The 24,122-nt window shown below is 49.8% G+C and overlaps 1 protein-coding gene and 1 pseudogene across 4 annotated transcripts in view; both read left to right on the top strand.

Moving 5' to 3' along the window:
• Positions 1–24,122, top strand: part of trio (trio Rho guanine nucleotide exchange factor) — a 299,147-nt gene that overhangs the window by 180,152 nt on the left and 94,873 nt on the right. The window lies entirely within an intron of this gene.
• Positions 21,624–21,802, top strand: LOC142566425 (U2 spliceosomal RNA; annotated as a pseudogene).

The raw sequence follows: 24,122 nt of genomic DNA, 5'->3' as shown, positions 1-24,122 counted from the left end.
AGGTGTTGCAGTGGTAGAGCTGGCGGTGCACGAGCCAGGGCGTGAAAGACGTGTAGCGTGTCGTACTGTGGGAGATGTTGGAATTAGTCGGTAAATCGGTGGTGCAGTCTTGGCTCGTTAATCATCAGGAAGAAAAGTCACTTGCGACTTGAATTCATATTTCGCATTTGTGCATGCGCGTGTAGACTTGGAACCCCCTCCTTTTTCTATAGCGCAAGTCGTAATTGTGTGCCGTCTCTTGTGCACGGTTATTATGTGTGAGACGTGCGGAGAAAAGCTGCTGCTGAGAAAACACTGCGTCGTATATTGTCGGAACGCGGATTTGGGGTGATAGTACGGTCAGATTTGCAGCGAAGGCTGCTGCTCCTTGTCGATAGTGCCTGACCAGTGCTCTCGGCAAACATGAGAATGCGTTTTGAGACGGCCGTGCGCGTCTCGGTCCTGGCATTAAGATGGGAAAATAACGCTGATTTCCTCATGGGGCGGCGCGGAGTGTCTGTTGCGCGGCGCGTCACCTTTTCGCTGCTCGGGGTCGCGGAGCCGGCGTCCTCCGAACGTTCCCGCGGCATGCGGCTGGCACGTGCGTCGCGTGACTTCGGTTTCGCTGCACAACAGGCGCGTAGCTGCGAGCTTCGATCGGCGGCGGTTGCCTCCTGTTGCTTCTGTGGCTGTCGCATGTGCAGCGCGCGAGGGTCGTTTGCAAACGCCTATCCGTTACTCGGGCTCCCATCGCCGGGCCTTTGCGTGTATGAAAATCAATCGCGCGGTTACGCGGGGCGATTGCCAGGGCGCAGCGCGCGCAGCTGCCAGCACTCGGCGAGGTTCGCTGCAGTGCTTGCGCTGGGCGGCGTTCCCGCTGATCTCGCTGCTGTTGCCCGACGTGCAGCTGCACGGTTGGGCCGCGGCCGTCTTGCGGGGCCGCCTTCTTTCCCGGGGCTCGCGGACGCCCGCTGTGCTGCACTGGTCGCGCGGTGACTCCTTGTCTTTCCTCGGGTGCCGTGCGACGGCCCCGGACGCTGTAGGCCCCGCGGTGCTTCTCTCGTCGTTGCTAGGCGGCAGCGGCGGCCCTTTTGGGCGCCCGGCCCGCGCATGGAGGCGGCAGGCGGGCTCCCGACTAAGGCAAGTCCGTGGTTACACGCTCACATAAGCACCTCGCTGTTTGAACCGCTTTGACGGGGCCAGACTGCGCGATGTATCGGCGTGGTGACAGAAATGCGGTGGCAGCAGTTCACGGCGCACGTGGATACTTGCTGCAGCGCACTTATTTGCGTGTCATTCTCCGATGGCCGCGCAGTAAACACTGGAGAAGGGCATACACTCAGCCCTGCTGGGTAGAGAGCTCGAAAGCCGCTCTAAAGCGTCGCTCGATGTATGTTCCTCACCTTAGTTCATGTTATTTCAAACCGCTCATTCCACGCAAGTAACGAAGTTTTGCTACTATAGCGTTTGCTCTTCTTTCTTTTTCAGCCTTATCGCGTGTAGTACGGTCGAAAGTAGTGTAGGAAGCACTGTGGTCCACCAAGAAAACCTTCCTGAGAGCTAAGTGCCTCTAGTTTTTAACTTGCGAGCTTGTTGGCTTGTAACGTAACATTTCTGTTGCCGATGGCGTGCCTTCTATTTCTGTTTTCCGTTCGATACTTTTCGCAGCTCGCGGTATTTATACAGCAATTTCAAGGGATCAGTTTGAAGTTCACGATGACTCGGGCTGGCGCACCGCACAAAGCTTCTTTCCGGAGAAAAGATGTAAACGAAGTAATAAAAAACCCATGGGGGCACATAAGCAATTCTTATGATGTGTAAATGCGAGAGCATTACTTGTCGCTGAGTTTAGTGTTGCGGCCAAATGTTGCTGAGCTTAGTGCCGCTGCGTTATGTTTCCGAGTGTAAAGTTGCTGCTTATGAGGTCACAATAACGCAAGACGACGAACGGGTCATACTGCAATCTCTCAGGTGAGTTTTAATTGTGGAATTCTCATTAAAGTAGTGTTTCACGCACATTGCGTCGAGTGTTCATTCTCGATGACATCGCTTTTCGGCACAGTGACACCACTTTGCCGAGCGATGTCAATACCTTTCCGAGCGGCACCATTCACGCTACATTTATTCATCAACTTCGCAGGCAAACTCCTCCTCATACTCTGGGGGCATGACGTAGTCGCCGTCCTACGTGTACCTGAAGCGCTTAGCATCACATTTGTCGTCCCTGGGCTCCGGCGGCGAACCCCCGACTACGCGAAAGGCAGATCGAGCGGCTGCAGCTCGCTCCGCAGCCGCTCGCTCTGCCATCTATCGCCCGCTAGGCAGAGCCTAATAACGTGCACAGGCTGGAAGATATTCATCACCGTCGCCTGTTGCAGCGGTGGTGCAATGTCGGTTAGCGCGCTCGGCTACGGAGCGGTCGCCGTGGCGGTAGGGATAAGGATCGAATCCTCATTATTGTGGCTACCTCCTTATTTTTTTTAACAGAGCAGCTCTTCGGCGCCCATTCCTGCGGTGAACATCGTCGTTGTTCCTCGTAAGCGAGCGAACAAGCTCAGCGAAAGATGAAAGCGAACGATGAGCGCAGCGGGAGATGAAAGAAGAGAGCGCAAGGGAGTTAAGTGGAGGAGGAGGTTACAGTGAAAGCATGAAGTGGGAAGTCGAGGAGGAGAGTATGGTAAAAGGGTGAGGAGGAAATCAGAGTGCCGCACGAGGCTACGAGATGGCGTCGTGGTATTTGTAATCTGATTGCACGCGCGATGCGAATTGAGTAGCACTTTCTGGAAGCCACGCCATTACACTGGAACCTTCGACGAGTCATCTTTAAAAGCTGACGTGCTTAACCCGCAGATCAGGTTTTCGACTATCGCCGACTCTGCTCGCCGCTGTCGTTGTGCTTGGGTGTTACTTGTTTTGCTGGCCACAAGCACGCCCAATGAAGAGTTAAATTTGTAACTCACAGATTCGACAGTGTGTCGTTCTTCCCTGTCACTACCGCGTGACAATATAATCGTAATACAAAATAGTGCCAGCCAGTTCTTTCTGAACAATGAGCGACGCAACCGGTAGAAGTGCTTCGTCTGCCGCAGCTGCTACACGAGCTTCCCGAGCAGCGACTCAACGGCGCCGACGTCAGAATCCAGAGGTGCGCGCCGCCGAAGCACAAGCTAAGCGCCATCCCCGAAAATAGAGTTGTCTGTAACTGTACATGCATACATACTTCAGTATATCGCGAAATGAAAGCACGTCTAGAGCTGCGCTCAAATTTCGCGTTAGGGAGTATCGTAATCGTCGGTAATTTTTTTTTTAGTTAGATGAAGATGGCATAAAAGTAATTCTCTCGCATTAAAAAAAAAATGAAGTTCTGTTTCCGTAAAGATTGTCGCTCTCGGAGTCCGATCGGGGGCTGTCCAGTGGGCAAATCCTCGTCCACTAAAGCGGCGACGTAACCTCCTGTTTGCCTTTTCCTCTTTGTGTGTGTGTGTGCGTTCGACCTGTCGCAATGCGCTGCGCGTATGTTTAGGTACTGTTTAAAAAGGCGATTCGTTGCTGTAAACGCGATAGCGGTCATGCATTGAGTTAGTCGGATCCAATCGAAACTCGTACGAGAGCGCTACACAAGGGCTGTCCCAGCGTGTTGTTACCTCGCAGTTTATTCGTAGGCTTCATGATATCTGCGGAGTATCTGCGGATTCAGAGCGGAAAGCTTCGTTTGTGCTTGATGTTGTATACACCGCGGCATAATCCTTCAGTAGCGGATTTCGCGGGAAAGATGTCTATTCGTCGGTGGTTTGTGAAAATCTTGGCTTCCTTTTCCATTTCGCAAGCGTCGATGCATACTATTCTGTTACATTGCACCCCTTGTGTATCAGTGTAGCCTATAAGCGCGAAAGATGTATTTTATAGCGAAGCTCTATTAAGCTACCCTCCGGCGGTGGTCGATGTCCGTCCGTCTACGCGTCGCGTCGACACGAAAAAAAAAAAAAAGTTAGTCTCCAGTTTTTCGCGAATGCTCTGTGGCTCCCAATGTAATCTAGGTATCTTGGAAAAAGTCGTACCGAAATTGGCCACTAAGACGACTCTATCATTATGTCGAGTTTCATTTACTTGTCATAATTATAGTTGGTCCACAGGGAAGTTGTAAATATTGTGGAATTCCCGTCGTCCATGCGCCGATACTTGCACACGTCACTATACTTTATAAAGCAAGAATAAATCACATCCACAGTCATAAAATGTATTCGTTGTCTATGTCATTCAGTTATAATAATAATAATAATAATAATAATAATAATAATAATAATAATAATAATAATAATAATAATAATATCTGTAACAGATAGATGCGTCGATTGAGGTAAAACACGACACAGCTTCGCTGCTCGTCCTCCTTCACACAGTGTAAGGGCTGATGTTCTTTTTTTTTTTCGCCATTTAGGACACGCTACCCGCGATTGCAGTGGCACTTTGTGGACTGTTCATATCGCAGCGCTTGACGCTTATATAGTTTGCCGCTATCAATGTCAACGTCATAATTCTCCTGTTCTGTTACGTAGGGAAAGGAAACACTAGTGCGATGCTGGTTTGAAACTCCCCGTGCGGAAAATTATTGAGTCGGTGGTGTATACCGATTTGTGGCGCGCAGCGAGCGAACGCCTCATGCAGCTACTCGCTGCAAGAGCATTTCTCAAAATTTGAAAACGGTATTTTGTGCTCATAACTGTCGGTGGTACGTTCTCTCTCTCTCTCTCTCTCTCTCTCTCTCTTTTTTTTTTTTCGCGACGTATGCCGAAAATTTTCTGAAAGTAGGGCCTCTGAGTGTATTGGAAAGCGTGATTTGGCGGGCGGAGTAGGAAGAAAAATAGGGGGGGGGGGGGGGGGGCGAGCTGCGCTCAGGGCGGTCACCGCGGCGCAAGAGTTGCGTGCGGCGTTGATTGCGTTTTTATTTATTTATTTATTTATTTATTTGTATTTTTTTTCTGCTCGCTCCGCGTAGCCGCTAAGGGAATGCGCGAGATCGCGTGCGCAGAACGCTCAGCTGCGGAGGAGTCGGCGATGATCAAAGAAAGCTTCCTCTTATCTGTTCAGCTTTTTTTTTTTTTTTCAATGAAGTCTATACGATAAGTGAAAGGAATTTCAAGAAGCATCGCGCAAAAGCTTTTGTATTTGTTGGAAGCGGAACGTTGTTTATCGTCATGCTTTCTAGGCAATTTCGCGGGAGCGAGCCGGCGAAGATTGCAAATGTTATAATTTATCTGCTAAATGAAAGTAAGCACACACATCACACGGACAAGTGTAGCGGAAGTAGGACGTTACCGTAATGGTATTTGTAGGCAACTTCGATTCCTTTCAACTGTTCGAACAGAAAATGAATGTGTCTGCGCTAGTATGTGCTTGGCGCCGACCGGGCTGAACTAACGGACGCGTCCTTCAGCAGTGTCAGCGAGCTCTTTGATCCGGTATGGTCGAGCGCAGCTCTCCTCCCCGTCCCCTCCTCTCTGCGCCCTGCGTTTTCCCCCACCGAGGCTCGCTCCGTCAAGTGTAAAAGAAATGGTGATCCGGTGGTGAAAGCGTTTATCAAATGGTTAGTGAACTAGACAGGGGTAGCGGGACGCGGACCGGCAGGTGAGAGCGTCGCGGAGGGGGGGGGGGGGGTCGGAAGTCCGGAAATCGCCGAGCTTCTGCTGCGCCTTTCACTTCGCGCTTACATGCGCCGCGCTTGGCAACATAGACTGTTTCTCATGGACCCCGCATGTTTGTGTGTGTGTTTTTTCCCCGCATGTTCCGCATGTTGTCAACAAACCACGGTGAAGGAAGCATTGTTTTGTTGCTGGCTGCAAGACGGGGTACGGTGGACGGATGGAAAAAGTGTTTCAAAACTGTGGTTGTTTCATGTGCTAGACCGCGAGTAATGCAGTGTGTAGGATAAACGGATCTCCGCCGTGCAGACAAGGCTTTGGAAACCACTGATGCTGTTTACCAAGCCTGCCCTCACAGTAAGACTGCCGGCTTTGCCATTGCAGAAGCGACATTTAATAAACAGCTTAAAGGATAGTACCAGTTCTCTTTCTTTCTTTCTTTTTTTACTGCGACGTAAAAGCTACCTACCAGAGTGTCCAATCCTACAGTGATAACGTGGAAAATATTGTGGAACATTTATTCTCACAATTTTTCGACCTGGGCAGTCGCGATCGTGTTCACGAAGTCGTCGTACACTGGAAACGTGCTGGAAAACGGTAGGTGAGCGCGATAGCGATTGCGCGCCGGCATTGATAAGAAGTGGTAGGATATGTCAGTGGTGCTATTCATGTATATATAGTGCTGACACCCGTGTACGGCACAGTTAGTCGATGGTATATATCGCAAAACTAGGGGTAAGAGCTCGCTCGCAAACTCTCGCGCGTACAAAAGCAGTCTTTGGCACCTCCGTGCGATGAGGAACAAAGGTCCTTAATGAGGGACGCCACGGCTCACTACGGTACTGCCCTTCCGCTCGTTGCGGCGAAGGCAGCGCCGCTTATTATTTTTATTTTGTTTATTTATTCCTCAAATACCCCATTCGGCGTTTTACATGAGATATCTAGGTCGTGGTCGTAGCGTGCACTTCTAGTTTAGGTCGTAATACGTATAAGATAAAGCGCAAACGCCTGTAAATACTGCGATTTCAAACAATACGTATTGTGCACTTAATAACAACCGACTTACGTACAGTATAATCTGCGGTTACGTGGTCAGCATCCGTCTCTATGGTACCAAGGTATCACCGCAAAGAGGCCCGTCATATCATGTTTGGCGACTCTCTGTGCCAACTTAACGGTATACTTCGTATGCTCAAACCGCGAGCTCCGTTCTGTAACAATAATGTACGGTCTTTTCATTTTCTGTCAAAATATCATGACAAGTTCTGGGCGGCTGGCCTTTGAACACATCGATGACGAGGCTGCCCGCTCGTCAGCTGGGGGCGAAGCGGGCTGCCCCAAAGCAAGCAAAAGAATATAGTAATGAAATGCCTCGGTGGAACATAATCAGCCACCCGCGCGTTCGACGCACGGCGTTGTCTGCTGGCCGTGCACGAAGATTATCGAGCACGCCTGCCGTCGCACGGAGGTTGGGTGCCGTATTGATTCGCTGGCGTTGACTGTGCTCTGTGCAGTCCAAGTGCGTCGCCTCCACCTGCGCAGCGCGGCTGAATGGAAACGGTCGGCGAATGCCGCCCTTTTCTGTTTTGGCCGGCTGCTGTACTCCTCTACGGCTAGCCCGTTTCCATAGCATTCCTAAAAATAAACCTGCGACGAGTGAAGGTGAAATTTGACATATTTCGGGGCGCGGCGAGATTGATCGGGTGCCACATGTGTTCGCTAGAGCATTATTTTTCGAAACGAGAAATGCTGTGCCCTTGTAGATATTTAGAAAACTTGTTAGCCGAGATCAGGGGTCGCGTACAACACGTTCGCCTGCTTTCCAAAAATAGGAGTGTTTTGCTAGCGCGTTTTCGGTTCTAATAATAGAAAGGGTTAGTTGTCCGTCTAAACTATTCCAGTTAGCGGAATACCAGAGCATGGAATGGCTGCGCCGCTTGAGCCGACATCTCATGGCGATTTGTTCAAGTGTTTGCAAGCGTTTGTGTTGCACGGGGGTCCTCGACAAAAGGAGAAAAAAAAGTCACTATATACGTCAATGATTGTTGACAGCGGTCACCTTCCTTTGCGAGTCGTGTACCTTCCGTTTATAGAGCTCGAACTCTACGCTTGCACGAATCTTCTCACAACGTGCGGAGTATTTACACGCGTATCTACCTGGAGCGCCCGTTAGTACGATTTGATTTCAACAGGGGGCATTTGTTGACTCTGCCCGAGCGAAGCCCCCCTTTTCTTTTTTCTTTGTAACGTTTCGTAAAATCGAAGCGGAAGTGCAGTTGCGATGATGATGATGATGGCATTGATGTATGTATTTTCCGTTGGGAGCAGCAATTTCTGATGCTCGACAGGAGCCAAGGTCAGCACCGCTAATCGATTGATGCCTTGCCATCAACGTTAACGCACAGATAAAAAAAAAATGGGGTGGGGGGAGGGTTGGCTGGAGGTGCGTGCAGCTAATACCTAATTTTGCATGTGCCGGAACACTCGTCCTTCTAAGGACTGCTGAGTGACAGGTTCGATCAAGACGCTAGATGGCACTGATTTCTCAAGACGGCAGTGGCATTATTCTTCAGCCAGAAAGCAGTTATTGTTAAGAAAAGTATCGTTGGTTTTCATTCAAGCAGCGTACTCAAGCGTCTGTATCGCACACACAAAAGTAGTTCGCGCTAAGCAAGCCTCTCTGACAGCGAGGAGGGTTATCTTGCTGCAGGAGCAAGAGACTGTTGTAGCGAAGTTCTTAAACAGCTCAGCAGCATGCCTGATCGTCCCCGCTTCTTTTCCCTTCGTCGCTGTGTTCGTTTCTCGCAAGAACGTGGCACTGAGCACGCCATCGTTTCTCCGCGTGGACGGCCGCGTGCAGCAGCCGTCTCGAGTGTTGCCCCTCCTTCCTGCTTTCGATCCGGTTTCTCTTGTGTTGCGCCTCTTGAGGCAGCTTTCGTAAGGCGCTGCTCTCCTGAGCAGGCGTAGTCGCCGGAGGCGCGTTAACGGGATCCGTGCGTGCCCGAGGGGGCTGACTTTCGAGAGCACTCCAATAAGGGCGTCTCCGGAGGTTTCGTGTATAGTTTTTACTGCTAACGAGAAGTGCGCGAAGTACGGCCGTGCGTCGTGCCCCTGTCCTGTTTGTCTTCCTGTCCGCGTTGGGCTCTGCGACGCAGTAAAAACTGCAGGGCGCTGTGACCCGTGAGCAGAGAGAAACTAAGATGCTTGCGCTATGTAGCAGGCCGCGTCAACGAAGCAGTGCCGCTTCCGGCGCAGTCTGCGTTCGGGCGACCGCACCAGCCGGTGCCGGCACCTGTTTTGTTTAAGCGCGTCGACAACGCGAGCATAGTTGTTTACGCGTTATTGCAGTATGAGTGATCAAAGGGTAGGTTCGCTTTACCACCCGCAATTCCATATACAGCACGGCCTTCCTGTCCGGCGTGCACAAGCGAGCTGCTTGCTTTCCAATGTGTCCCCTTCGTTCCTCACCGCACGCGGCTCGGTCCGGCGACTTTCCCGTTAGTCTTTTGTCCCGTGACGTCTTGCACACGTGGTTGCCTGTGCGAACTGTCCCAAATATCGTTTGACTCGCTTTAGCCAAACTAGCGGTCGGCCAGCGCCCGCAGGGAAAGGCCGCCGCCGGCCCACCGGTGAGCTCAGTGGGCCAAACTTATCGCAGCATCTGCGCCTGCCTGCTCGAACAAGCTAAGCAGTCTAATGCTCCAGCTGGTAAAACGGTTGTGGACTTTCTTTCTGCATTTGGGCTTCCAGAGGACCAAATGAACTCTGCGGAGTCTGGCGGCGCTTATTTTAAAAAAAAAGAACAATATATCCAGGAGCATCATGCATCGGCACGAGGTGTCCTAGTAGAGAAAGCAGTCTAATTTCAAGTTAAGACCGTGTCCTCTTTCAGCGGGTCACTGAAAGCAAAATCGTTTGTATTTCTCTTTTATCGGAAAGACAGCTCTTGTAGCGTGAGATAATGTAACGGCGCGCGATTCATCGACGAGGAAGTACTTTGGCGTTCTCTTATCTGTGCGTGCCGTGCCGCGTTCGGTGCCTCTATGTATGTCGCAAGTTGCTGTTGGGTGTCACAGTAATTTCGACGTCGAGCGCCATGCAGCGTCCAGCGATCGTGTTTGCCTCTGGAACATGCGCACCCCTCCTACATCGCCAGACGAGCGCGCTGTCCTTCCCCTGTGTCCACGTGTTGGGCGCCTGCCTTTCCGTACCATGCACACCGTTGCGTGCCGCCGCCGCGCGCCATGTCTGCGGTGAACTGTGTCGTTTCGCCCGCTGGCCCGTCTCGCCTCCGCCCAACGGACCGTGACACGACGGCACTAATCGCCGATCAACGGTGGGGAGAGAGACGCCCCCCCCCCCCCCCGGGCTTGTAAAGTAATTGAGCCTCGATAAGGCGGCGTCGAGGAGCAGCCTGCAGGCGCCGCTGATCGCGTCGCTTTCGCTCGCACAGTTTTGACGCGGCGGATGGCGCCTAGCGCGCGCCTTTTCTGATAGCCGCGTCGCTGCGCGCGTTCTCTTTATGGTGGGCGTCTGACGTTGTTAGGAGCCGATCTTGCGTGTCGGGAAGCCAACAGTGCGGCACGCGTGCAATGATGCGCGCATCATCGATTGTGTGTGCCTCGTCCTTGCGACTTTCGAACGCTGGCAGTGGGCTCGTCTCATGTTGTTCCGAGTGAACTCGTTGCGTTTACTTTAATGCGTGTGCTGTTCGATGATCGGATATAGGGCCGTGGACGAAACTGGTCACACTTCGGTTTCTGGAAGAGCTGTTTGCAGGTTCCTTCTGCTACGTTTCCACGGTAAGCACACGTCGACCACTCTACAGGTTCTCGCTGGTTTAATGGTACCGTCTTTTTGTCGCTCTACTAATGCTAGCGTGGTTCTGGTGTCGTACGTGACTTATTAATTCGAGGCATGCACTGTCGCTGTGAAAGTTGAGCGAATAGTACCCTAGCTGCTGTTTTATATAACTCAGCATGGAATGTCAGCAAACATCGCGCTGTAAATGCTCCGAAAGTCTACCATATAAACACGATCTAGAAAACAGTCACTTGTTTTTTTGGAGTTCACGGGTCCGCGGATGAAACAAGAAGCACTCATCCCCGATGCACTCTTCGAGAATGACGTGAATGTGCGTTCGAAGGTGCATTATGTGCGAACACGGAATCCTCTGCATGCATAGCATAGGAAAAAAAGGCTTGCAGGATAAAAAAAAAAATTCTTTCACAAATCTTGCAAGGTATTCGCTGATTGAACCCGCCGTGGTTGCTCAGTGGCTATGGTGTTCGGCTGCTGAGCACGAGGTCGCGGGATCGAATCCCGGCCACGGCGGCCGCATTTCGATGGGGGCGAAATGCGAAAACACCCGTGTGCTTAGATTTAGGTGCACGTTAAAGAACCCCAGGTGGTCAAAATTTCCGGAGTCCTCCACTACGGCGTGCCTCATAATCAGAAAGTGGTTTTGGCTCGTAAAACCCCAAATATTATTATTATTATTATTCGCTGATTGAAAGCAACGAGGTGGAGGGACGAAAAAACAAGAATGCGAGCTCGCGGGGGCGAGTGCTAAGAGAGATGTGTCGTGCGTTCGCGATTTTTCAGTGGGGCACGCTGTCGTTAGGAGGTTAACGCTTACTGGAAATTTGGCGTAACTAAGGCGTGCAATAACACTCGGAACGACGTGACATTTGCGTCTACTCCTGCCAGGAACACATAGTCGCTTACCGATGCGCTGATATGAATGAAAGATTTAGCCTGTGACCGTGGCGACACAAATTCATTTTCATGACCAAATGCGCACGCACGCACGCACGCACGCACGCACGCACGCACGCACGCACGCACGCACGCACGCACGCACACACACACACACACACACACACACACACACACACACACACACACACACGCGCACACACACACACACACACACACACACACACACACACACACACACACACACACCATTATCAGAAGGGTGCTTAAAACTTTAGATCATTTTTTCGGAATCCAGAATTTTGTCGAAGAAAAAATATTGAACAGGCACGGACATTGTGCAAGTCAATTGTGGCTTGCACAATTGTGCAAGTCACAATTGTCATTGTGCAAGTCGTGTGCAATTGTCGCAAGTCATTGTGGCGTGAACCTCTCCTCTTGGCCTTTGTGACTGGCTTTTTCTTTCAACTATGCACAACTGGCCCGGATTTCAACCCTTCTGCAAGTCAATGTCGCAACAGTTGTCACACAGAAAAAAAAGCTCTGGAAAGTGCGCTTGCTGTTTGATATCAGATAGGTGAAATTATGCGCACCCCCGTTATTAATCACGTTACTTTTATTTTTTTTTAAATTCCAGCTCCATGTCTTCGCGAATGCTTTCGCCAAACGTCTGAGAGCTCCTATTGCGGTTGTCGGCGAAAATGATGAAACGCATTGCGAAGCTGTACTTCCCGCATTGCTTTTAACAGGCACATTGCATCTCTGTCTGTCTTGTTTCATTTTCACGCTCTTACGGCTTCATAAAGTTGGCTCCGAACTTAGTCCGCACCCCTTTATCGTGCACCGACCTAGTTCAGGTCGGTGCTTTCCGTTCGTAAGGGCAGTTTGTAATTGGCCTGGCGCCACCGGTAATAATATGTCTGACGTCACGATTGGCTGATACCTGCCCTCACGAACAGCACTAGGTACTAGCGTAACTCTTTAGTGAGTACAGATCCAGATAACTGCATGTTTGCATATCTCGAAATTCCGGGGTTTTACGTGTCGAAACCAAGATGTGATTATGAGGCACGCCATAGTGGGTGGCTCCGGATTAATTTTCACCGCCAGGGGATTTTTAACGTGCCCCCCAATGCACGTCACACTGGCGTTTTCGTATTTCGCCCCCATCGAAATGCGCCCGCCGCGACCGGGATTTGATCGCGCGATCTCGTGCCGTCGTGCTTGGCAGCTCAATGCCGTAGCCGCTAAGCCACTAGAGCGGGTTACATCAACACCACCTAGGCAACACAGGGCCTGTTCACTCCGATCTGTGATGTCATGCTACTGGCCCGAAATTTCCATTGTCAAGGCTAGTGTGACGAAAGCGGTGACGTCAAAATTACCGCGCCTTACTCGGGAGCATACCGATTAGATTCTATGGCAGTCGGGCCACTAGCAAACGACGTCCGGGATGGGAGTGAGCAGGCCTTGTGCTATCTAGGTGGTGTTGGTTACATATCGCGTAGACAGATACTTCACGGCACGTCGTAATGATTCGGCCGACACGGGACAGATAACTTTGAGAAACGGTTTAAGAGAATTGATTCAATTGATAATAACAGAGGAGGAAGAATGCCTAGCTAGCGCAGTCCGACACCAAACAGTGTTTGTTAGGCTGTGTTTATAAATCGATAATAGCTTTCTTTAATTTCCTGCGGTAATGTTTTGCCGAATCGTGCGTGTCGAAAACAGCATGACTTGCGCTTAGAAACAGGACGAGGTCAAGTCACGGCGCAGTAGCTGCCAAGGCCAAGGGGCGTTTCGTTCTCGCACAATGAGTCTCGGATATGATCAGTGCACTTTTCCCTCACTCAGACTTGCATGACTTGCGGCAAAGCCGACAGGCACGAAGGCAGGCTTGTTTGTTTGCTGTAGTACGCGCTCCGAATTCGGTGTGTCCGCAGTTCGCTACGAGACCCGCCGCGGTGGGTCAGCGGATGCTGCTGCTGAGCGAGACGTGTCGGATTCATTTGGCGGTCACGGCGACCGCGGCGATCCGAGGAGGGTGGTACGCGGTGCAAAGGCGCTAGTTACCGCGCTTTGGGCACAACACGTGCGTGCTGCGTCATTGAACTCCAGGTGGTCGAAATTAATCCGGAGCATCTCGCTTTCTACCCCGCACTTAGTGCGTCCGTTAAACGCCATTATTTTATTTAATCCGCTGTAACCAATACAGCCACGCTGTACGGATGTGTCGAATTCAGAGAGCGCTCAACATGAATCGTTCGGTCGAGCAGGCTTAAGGTTGAGCAGGCTGTGTGCGTTTTGCGCTAATAACGTTCGCAGATTTGTGGCTGTTTGATGTAGGACGTAATTCGCTTGTCTGACCTCGTTGTCAACGTGCTCCTGCGCTCGCGGGCTGAAAGGTGTGCGTGACCTTGGCATTGGTATACCTCGTGGGGATGTGTACGTGCGTATGTAACCTTGCGCCTCCTGACCGTGGTGCTGATCAGCGGGCATTAGGGCCACGGTGTGGGCGAGGCGTTTGTGTGCGGGATCTCGGGGGGCGCGCGGCCGTTCGCCTAAACAGAGCCCGCTCCTTGTGTGCTCGGGACGTAAGCCGCGCCGGCGTGTTATTTGTCGCGGGGTCAAGTGCGGCAGCCGCGCGATTTCCCGCGAGGCGAGCGTGGCCCGCGTCCAGCCGTGATTGGTGGCACCCTTTGGGCACCTGCTGCCAGCGAAGCCGCGTGCCCAAACATGGGACAGCGCGGGAGTGGTCCGCTTCTCTACGGGGCCCGGCTTAACACGGCCGGACTTCATTAAGCGCAGCATTATTTGGGGCAGATTATCTGCCCCTAGTTTGTTGTCCGCTTGTCAGACCCTGTTTTCGCTAACGCTCCGCGGTACTTCAAGATTGAAGGTCGGCATTAATCAGGGACGGAGGAGGAACTCGGGCACCGCGTAGCTGTCCCTGCTGCATTCGGACAACGCGGTCGGCGATTGTGTTCTGTACGCGAGGGACAGACGGTGACTGTAACACAGAAGCCGTTTTCTGTTTACGATAACGCTCGCTTAGTGAAGTGTAAAATACGCCGCTTTTCATCTTCACTCCCAAGTGAAGTTGTGTGTGCGCGAATGTCGTCTTCATTCCGTAAAGGCTGCAAGGGGTTTAGAACTAGCGGTCACAGGCGGCTTTGCATAGCCAAAAATAGTGTCGGCGTCACTCCTCGTGCGCAAAACGCAACTCTGCTCGGGTTGTTTCCAAACTTTTTGCGGGGTTTCTTTGTAAAACGCAGTGCCGATAGCGTTCGCTTTGGGTCGGTTGTCTCTAAAGCTTCCGAATGTTCAACGGTACAATTACCTCGAAAAGTAGTTGATCAGTGCTAAGTTTCTCTTGTTTTTTGAGGTGTTCCATATATATATATATATATATATATATATATATATATGTATATATATATATATATATATATATATATATATATATATATATATATATATATAATATAATACACCGTTAAATTGTGTCCGCCTCTCAGGCAGGAACGTTGAAGCGACAAGTAAGCGCCACAATACTGCTCCGTCACCTGGCTCTGTCCCTAGCTCAGAGCCAGCTGACGGCAATCTCACGAGCACTCGCATTTCATTTCCTCTGCGTTTACCGCCACGTTGGTGGTGATTGTTCTCTGTCCTCATACCGACGTGTCCTTTAACGCTGCTTAATATAGGAAAGGACGACACGCGTGCGTACACCCGTTAGCGCCGTCGAAAAAAACTGCATGTATTCGTAATTCAAACGCACAAAGTGAACTTGACGAGTGCGCCGGAAAGTACGCAATGCCAAGTCTAGCCAGAAGTTCTCAATTTCAACTTAAAGAAATCGGAGGAGAAGAAAATAGGCATGAGGATGGCGGAATCCCCATGGTCGCGTATACTTTTGCACAGGAGAGTACAGGGCAGGTATTCTGTAAGAGTCCACCTAGTGGATACGTCCATTTGGTCTGCTGCTGAAGTGCTGATTGGCTGTGGCGATTGGTTGCTGCGTACGCGCAGCTGCAGTCCAGTCAATCAGAACTTCAACAGCAGACGAAATGGACGTATCCACTAGGTGGACTCTTACAGAATACCTCCACAGGAGAGCGACAAAAAAAAAAAAAGTCCAAGAGATGATCAGACCACATTGTCGGGAAGCAAGCGTGGCAGCCTAACCTGTCGACGAGAAGAAATTCACAGCGCAACGCTATTTCTCCCTGTATACGGCCGCGCATGTATACATGCGCGGCCATGTATAGGGAGGAAAACAGTGCGACATCCGTAGCCCACTACTATGTATAGTAGTGGTCTACGGATGTCGCACTGTTACGGTGCCGGTCTCTCGATAAATGAGAACACGAGACCAAGCGCGAGTATCACGATCGCTGCAGCTTCACTGGAACGTCATCGAAAAGTGTGCCGCTGGCGTACTCTTGCACACTTTTGAACAACAAATTTGCTTTACGTATAACTCACACATGGAACCACAGCTAACGAAAGAGCGCTACGCTTCTCCCATGTGGTTCTCGAGGCTGCCGACGCCGGTCGCTGGGGGTTTCTATAAAAAATGAGACTACTGTATGCGTCGCTACTGAAGCTACATACAGCCAAAGGCAACAAGCAACGCGGAACACCTGCTTGAGGGTATTCTGTTCATCTGCGTCCTGTCGTCTGCACAGCAGCTTCTCGTGTTACGCCAGCAAAGTGTCGATACAGAAACACTTACAATGCGGCCGGCATTTGCGTACCTTTAGGCAAGGTAAATGCGTATCTGGTTGCCGCGATCAACTCCTCGCGTTACGCTTTCTGCAGTGCGGCATTTAAAGGGACCGACAACCGCACAGAACGCCTCACGGGATGTTGGTGGAAATGGAAAGACCATGATTTATAGTCACAGAATGGAGCATGCTGTTCGCAATTTAAGTGGGAAATAGAATCTTTAAATTACCGCCGAAAGTTGCGGAAAACGGTATGTCTCCCTAACTGGCGGTGAAACCTTCGTACAGTGGTACCAGATATGGATGCACTCAGATTACTATGCGCAAGTCGGCTGTAAATTAGGTACACCGTACTTATTGTTTAAAATATTACACAGGTGTTCGCGCTTTATTCTTGCCTCTTATGAGCAAATAATAATAATAATAATAATAATAATAATAATAATAATAATAATAATAATAATAATAATAATAATGTTCACGCTAACAATGTCTGCTTTTGTACGCGCGCGAGTTTTCCAGCGATCATACCCCGAGTTCTGTGGCCTCCCTGTGAGATACAAAATGGCATCGACTAATTGTGCTGCAAATGGTTGCCGGTACTACATGAAATACCACTGCTGGCATAAAAAGCATCGCTTGGCTTTCGAAAACTTAACTTGGCTTGGCTAAAGAGAACGCCGGCTATGACCAAAGCAGTTGGACAGGAAACTATATACCGAAGCACGTTGCTGTTATTGCAGACATAATTCAGCTCTTAAGAAAACATAAACCGCAGCAACATCGAGCGGCTTGATGAACAGAATATTACAGCCTAACAGCTAGGGCCGCACCTGTCGTCCGCTTCCCACCAACGCTGACGTACAGTCGCTATGGCGCTCACCTATATAACCGTTTCCAGCACGTTTCCAGCGTACGACTTCATGGTAACGATCGCGACTGTAGGTCGGAAAATTCTGATTAAAAAAAAAAATGTTCCGCAGTGTTTCTCGCGTTAGAACTGTAGAATTGGACACTCTGACCGCGATAAGCTTTCCGTTGCTATCATAAGAATTGGCTGTCGATCCCTTTAAGAGCCGACGAGACGTGACACGGTTTCCTAGGCTTAGAGATGCTTAATGTCAAGTTGTAGTCGGGAACCGCACAAGACATTTCGTGTATGAGATCTTCCTGCCGAGGCGAGGTTAGAGGAGCGAAAGTAACACGCGGTGTGTTAGAATGCCTCCCTAAGCGAGAGGCATGGATGCCGCCATTTTCCCATGCGGACTAGGTTTTGCGGTCGATCACGATTTCTGGATCAGTGGGTTGTAGGGTAAAAAATTTCGTTAATAGAATTTCGCGTGCGAATGAAGTATATCCAGAGCGATGCACGTCTTGGGGTTGATTTGCTCGCGTTTAGAAAAATCACCCGGAATTTCTTTACTGCGTCTTTTGGCTGCCAAAACCTGGACACTCATACCTGCGCTTAAGCGGCAAGCTATTCTCGACCGCGGCGACCGCATTCCGATGGAGGCATAATGGAAAAGCGCCCGCGCATCGGATTTCGGCGCACGTCGAAGAAGCCCCCCCATCCCCGAGGGGGCGTTCGAAATTCATTCGCTGCTCGACATACAGCATCGCTCATAACACAGGTGCGGCTCGAACCACGTGCACGAAAATGCCCGTCGGATTATTCATAATTCGTACGCAGTATTGTTTTCAATTTTCAGCGAAACGCGTAAACTTTGACCTTTCGCAGCAGTGAACGACCGGTGCAAATTTGACATCTGGGTGACCGTGTACGGGACTATATGCTCCAAACGCATCCGCGCTCTCTAGATTTATTTGGCTTCCTTTGGATTCCGTTTGTCCCAGCGGGGATGGCGTTGGATTGCATAGGTCATCATTGCCCCCGAAAAAGTACTTCCTTCCTCGGCGGGGCTTTGTAGTAAAAGCTCGTGCGCCGTTTTAGGATTTCATCGCCGAAGCCGCGCTTTGCCGTCGGAATGACTTCGCCGCACTCGCGGTCTGCAGGGATTCGGCTGTAGCCCTTCAGTGCTCGCCTTTCAATGGGGAAGACGCCATGCTAGAAGCACCCGACGATGTCCCGCGGTCTCGACCGCTCGTTCACGTGGAACTTTCGTTTGTGATTCTACTGCTACCACCTTTCTAGTCGCGTGCTACATGTACGGTAGATTAGAGAGCTTTAGAAATAGCGTACCCAAGCGGCTCGGCGTGCGCGCAGAGTCGGCGACGTTTTGCAGGTGCAAAACCCAAACTATAGGCCTGGGTTCTTGTGTACGAAGTGTGATTAGCGTACGCTAATTTCGGTACAAAAGGGGAGCTTTAGGTTTTGCGTATGCAGACGGGTTTGGGTACCCAAAGAGACCTTTGCGTACGCGAAACGCCACGCCCGGCTGGCGTTCTTTTGTGCACCTTTGGGTTATTTTGTAAGCCAGGCGGTTTGCGTTCCCTGTCTTTGCGTGCGCGAAATTTAAATTTAAGACGTCCTGGCTGTTTCTAAAACTCCCTAATATCGTAGTGCCTATGTTTGGCGGCAGTCGCGTTTGTATGAGGGAATTTCTACGTTGCCTTCAGCTGAAAGCTTTTGAATATGCAGGCGGTTTCTTGCTAAGTGTTCACTTAAAGGGGGAAAAATGAAAAAAGACGCCAAGCTAGGAAAACCCGAGCAACCCCTTTTTACCGCTGCTTTTTTTGTTGTGCATTCGCGGTTCGCTGCTTGGCAAACAAGAATGAAGAGAAAATGATTTCATGTGCTCACCGCCGACTGGTGTCTCTGTGCCCACTCGATCCGCTGTGTTGTACTCTGAATTCTGGGGCGTAAATCGATTTTTGTTTGCCCTGACGTCACGCTGACATGGCAGAGCCTTTTAATGGTCATCAGCGCTCTCGAGTGCTTTGTTCACTTGCTTTGATCAGGCGTGCAGGGTCACTTACTGGGGCAGCGAGACGAGAATAACCTTGCGAATTTTGTCGAGGTCTTTGGCGAGGCTACTTGGCTTCTCTTGACGCCGCCCGAGAAAGAAGGGAAAATTCGGTTTAACGAGCGCGAATAAAAGATCCGTATGCACCGCGCGACAGGCAGGAACGAGCGCGCTTTTTGAGCGCGTCTTTCTTGGTGACGCAGGGCTAACCAGGCAGCGTGGGTGGGCTTTTGTTTGCCCTGCCCTACCTGTTGCGTTTTTCCCTGCCTTGTTGCGCATCGCGTGTTTCACAGTTGTTTTTCTCCGTGAACGCGTCACAAACGCGCGTTGTCGCTAGAATTCTCACAGCCACGTCGGTCCGAGCGGGTGTCAAGGCGGTTTCAGTCAACCGTACGGTTGAGTAACTCTGTACGCCCGCCTACAAGAGGGAGGTTGACTCGCCAGACTCGCTTGGCAGGAATCACGAAACGGAGCCGGGTCATCTCGACTTTATTCGACCCGCTCGCGTTGAGTTCGTGTAAACAAAGAAGTTTTAGAAAGTTTCGTTTCCTGTCTTCTGTGCTCGCTCGCCTTTGGGACTTTTGTTCTGTGCGTCTGGCAAGTCTACGGCGAAAGTGGCCGACCACTAGTTGGGAGAGAAAAAAGAAAGAAGGTTGGCGTAAAATGCAAAGGGAAAGTTCACCGAGATCAGAAACAAGGACGAATCCCCTATATGTTCAAGTTTAGCAGTCGAGTTTTTGACGGCTGTGGTTATCAACAGATTTAAGAACCATATTTCCAACTTGATGCCTATAGCTGCGCGAGATGCGTTCAGCGCCGCGTGATCATGGGTCTGTGTTGTTTCCTTATGTTCTCGTCGTGTTTGGACGTCGTTGAGAGGACGTTGTTGAAAGGAAATTTTAGTTCGGTCCCTGCCTGCTCGAATCCATGCGAAATGATCATTCGGAAATCTCTGAGCTGCTTTGAGTCGAAGTTGTTACATTTAAAAGAAACAAATTTCATTTATCGTAGGCCCCAGTACTTTTAAATTTCAGCACCTGGAGATTTTATAAAGAGTTGCTAAGATAGGATGATTTCAGTGCCAAAGAAACACCCAAGTTTACGACTCTGTAACTCAACTCCACGGCAAAAACTGATATCGCCGTTCTGTGAACGCATGTTAAATTACGGTTGGGCGCGTAAATGTAGCCCAGGTCACATGAGTATTGCAGAAGTTTATGAAATGCCGTGTAACTTAAAGCGAAGAATAATATTCAAAATTTGTCAGATGTAAAAGCTATTTCAGGGGCATTTTTACTATTTTGACGTGTTTTGTGTCGCGGATTGAGTTTTAAACGAGCCGTAAAGAAATACTAAAATGAAAATAAACTAGCGAGTGCAAGGCGCAACATCGGTTTTCTTTCTCTTTCTTCCTTTCTTTCTTTGTTCCTTCCTTTTTTTTTTTTTGTCTCATAGTTGCTTTTCACTTCGTGCCGGAATTTCAACGCACAGATATAATCTTACGTAAAAGAAAAATAAAGAATGAAAGAAAGAAACCATTCAACTTTTTGCGCAACCAGCAAGTTGACGTGCTATTATATGTACACCCCCCCCCCCATCCCTCCTTTTGACCGCACTTGGACATCGCACGAGATACGAGGGATCATGTGAAATTTTCATACGAGACTACGGGCTTTTTTTTTTCCCCGACTTCAGACTGGTTACCTGAAACTTTAAAGAGAGAGAGAGAGAGAGAGAGAGAGAGAGAAATGCTCACCCTGCCATTAAATCCGCTTGCCTGGATTTCATCTTCAAAATCAGAAAAAGCTGCAGAGGGCTGCGCCCCCTTCTTTGAAAAGGTTGTTGGTGGAGGTAGGGTGGCTAGAACTTGAGATTCATGTGAACTTGACGGCATCAAAAAATAAGTATTGAAGTACAAAAAAGCGAGTTGTCTAAAAAAAAAAAAAAAAGATGGATAGCTGGCGACAGGGATACAGCGTGGCTGAAAATTGACCAGATGAGGTTACATGGACGCCCAAATAACCGGCAAAAAGACAATCGCGTTTTATTGTCACGTCGTACCGTTTTGTGGAATGCAATTTGCGTTTTACTTGTACGGCTCATCTACACTGCAGTTACTACATGTATAAACTCTCTTGGCTTATTGGTCCTCATGCAAACAATGGTATGAATGCATGCGATTCCTCGCGTCATTCATCCGGATCATATTCAGCTATCATACTTTGCACGCAAGGAATTACTGTTGGACGTAACAGCACAGTTTCTTGAATACGCGCATTTACATCTTTCAGATGCCGCAAGCCGTTATAACATGTCTAATAACTGTTGCCAGTCTTTCCGGACTTACCATTATATTTGACGCTTTGAATAGAAATTGGAAAGGCTCACAGACGTTGCCATCATGCACCGGTGTGTGTTCGTCACAGCTTCAGTACTCATTAGATAATAAGGCACGCTAGTGTAAATTCCATGCTCGTAATCATGAGGTGAGCGATCGAGTTGTACTCGCAAAATAATAAAGAACGTAACCCCATTATCTTCAAACAGCTGCTTTGATCACCTCAAATCCTAACTTTATAATGACTTTACTGTGTTTTAGTTCTTTTGCGATTGCCGTTTCACATTGTGACATGGCCGACGAGGGTCAAAGTGTAGTATCCGTTCTTATCAGCTTGATATCTGATAGGGATTGTATTTAGAACCAGATGTTAGACTTATTTTTGCAAGTTGGTGGAGTGCTTGAAGCCTGCTTCACCTCCGCCGCGGATCGGCCCGGTATTTCACTATCTTCGGGATTGGCCCACGGTTTTTCGTCTATATACAGACATCGATCCGCTGGAAACTATCCATATACAACTTCGCTGTAAAACGAGAAGGGATCGTTACCAAATACGGCCCCTGTTGTCACGTCCACTGAAATTCACACAAAGGAAACTGCGCCTGACATCCAGCCTATCAACGGTAGAATAAACACGTCACGCAATTCGGCTGCAGTTCCGGCGTCTGTCAACTACGAGATCACGTGTTTAACAGGCGTGCCACCATCACTGCTATCTATGCGCGATAGCGAGCACGGAGTTCCTTCTCTATAATGGTGCGACGCGTTTACTTTGCAAGAGCACCGTTTCTTACTGCTCTTCCCTAGACTAAGCGCTGTCAAAGAAAGACAGACCGCGTAAGCGTACCTGGGGGGGCGAAATTGAGTAGTGACTTACCTAAGGACCATGAACCATGGCTTATTGGCAATAGATTCTATAAGTCGGTTTTGCAGTATCTGCATGAAACGGACTTTCATGCTTATATGTAATTTGATTCGGACGTTATGCCATGTGGCAAGCTAAGCAAATTAGGAAGTAATACTACTACCAAAAAAAAAGCGCTGTTGCTATTTGTGAAAATTTTTGCTTTCGCTTCGTTACACTCACCTTCATGTATGTCCCTTAGCCGCAGCTTTTGGGCCTGTACGCGTGTTCGCGAAACATCGCATATACTTAAGTGAAAGCGGTTTATAACCCCCCGTGGTTGCTCAGTGGCTATGGTGTTGGGCTGCTGAGCGCGAGGTCGCGGGATCGAATCCTGGCCACGGCGGCCGCATTTCGATGGGGGTGAAATGCGAAAACACCCGTGCACTTAGATTTAGGTGCACGTTAAAGAACCCTAGGTGGTCGAAATTTCCGGAGTCCTCCACTACGGCGCTCCTCATAATCAGAAAGTGGTTTTGGCACGTAAAACACCATTATTTAATTTTTTAAAGTGGTTTATAAAACTAGGCGCCAGCCAATCCGGGTGATGGACACATTACGGTGGACGCAATACTTCTGTGCTGGTATTCACAAGGCTTATTTTATGTAAGTGCTGTCTGCGATTAAAAGCTGTACGCTGGCCGATCAGGCAATGCTCTTGCATAGTGGAACATTAGTGAATATGAATCCTTGAGCGATCGTTTTGTTGTCGCTCGTATCGCTTTAATACGCGACGCGCACCCGGATTTTGGCTAGTGTGCAAACACATTTAGGCAAGCGGAGCTTTGTGAATACGCGCCCCCGGCGGCATCCGTGGTCACCATGGGATGGCCTTTCAGCCCACTGGTAGTGGAGGGAAGGTCGTTCGTCGTGCTTACGTGGTGTAAACAATCGCCGTGCGCTTGCATGGCACTTGTAGCGTGCACGTGCGTCTGAGCAGAGTTTGCGTGGTCGTGTGTCTGCTGCCCTTTCGACAGCGAATAAACGTTATTTGCTCCAGAGGTGGGTTCTGCAGAGGCCACTCAGTCTAGGACTCCCGCAACAGGGAAGCGTTTCCTGCTAGCACTTAGAGTGCTTTAAACTGTGACCAGTCCCCCATGGACGGTGGTCCTTACTGTTTGTGCAACCCACCGTTCGCTTCGACATGTGCTCGAAGACGCTGAGCGCCGAGCCGAATCGATCGAGTTGACGTGAACGCGTACGTGCGCTGGCCGTTCGCATGCATGTATTCGACTGTGATATCGCTCCGTGCTTAACGGCCTCAAATACGGCGTTGTTTGATCGTTTCATGTGCACGTTCAGATTTATCGTGCATTCGCGTCTCATTAAAGCAGGAGCGCGATTTTATGTGAACATCGGCGCCCAGCTTTAAGGATTTGGGACGATGTAGTAGACGCATGCCATTTTGTAGTCTTGTTTAGCTTCCACTGTGCTACTGTATATAAGCGGATCGAGATAAGTCAGCTTTCCACCGTGCTGGCTGTATGGCGGCCTCGATGACGTCAGTGCATGTGCCCCCTATACAACTCCTGCAGTTTCATGCGTTGCTGCCGACCAGGTCAGGTTGTCCTTAAGGTCCGTCGGGCATACTCTTCTTTTGTGTCGGCCGCTTATGTCACTGCCTCCCCCCCCCCTCTTTCCATGACATGCTCATGACATGCCCACTCTCGCGCGCTTCTAAATATGGATACCCTCTCGTTTGTCCGTCTCATTATTTATGCTTCTGCAAGTTTACTTGGCTAGGAAGGGATAATGACCTTAATGTGCTATGGTTATGTACTACGGTTAGCGTGGCCCAAGATAAACCGAACCCATCTGGAGTATGGTGCGCTGTGTCGGGGACGAGAATGGGTCCGATATTGGACCCATTAGAGAGTTTTAGTTTAG

Source organism: Dermacentor variabilis, unplaced genomic scaffold (assembly GCF_050947875.1).
Source record: "Dermacentor variabilis isolate Ectoservices unplaced genomic scaffold, ASM5094787v1 scaffold_12, whole genome shotgun sequence".
Taxonomy (NCBI): Eukaryota; Metazoa; Arthropoda; class Arachnida; order Ixodida; family Ixodidae; genus Dermacentor; species Dermacentor variabilis.
The sequence above is the reverse complement of the archived record's forward strand: the minus strand, read 5'-3'. Positions and strand labels throughout refer to the sequence as shown.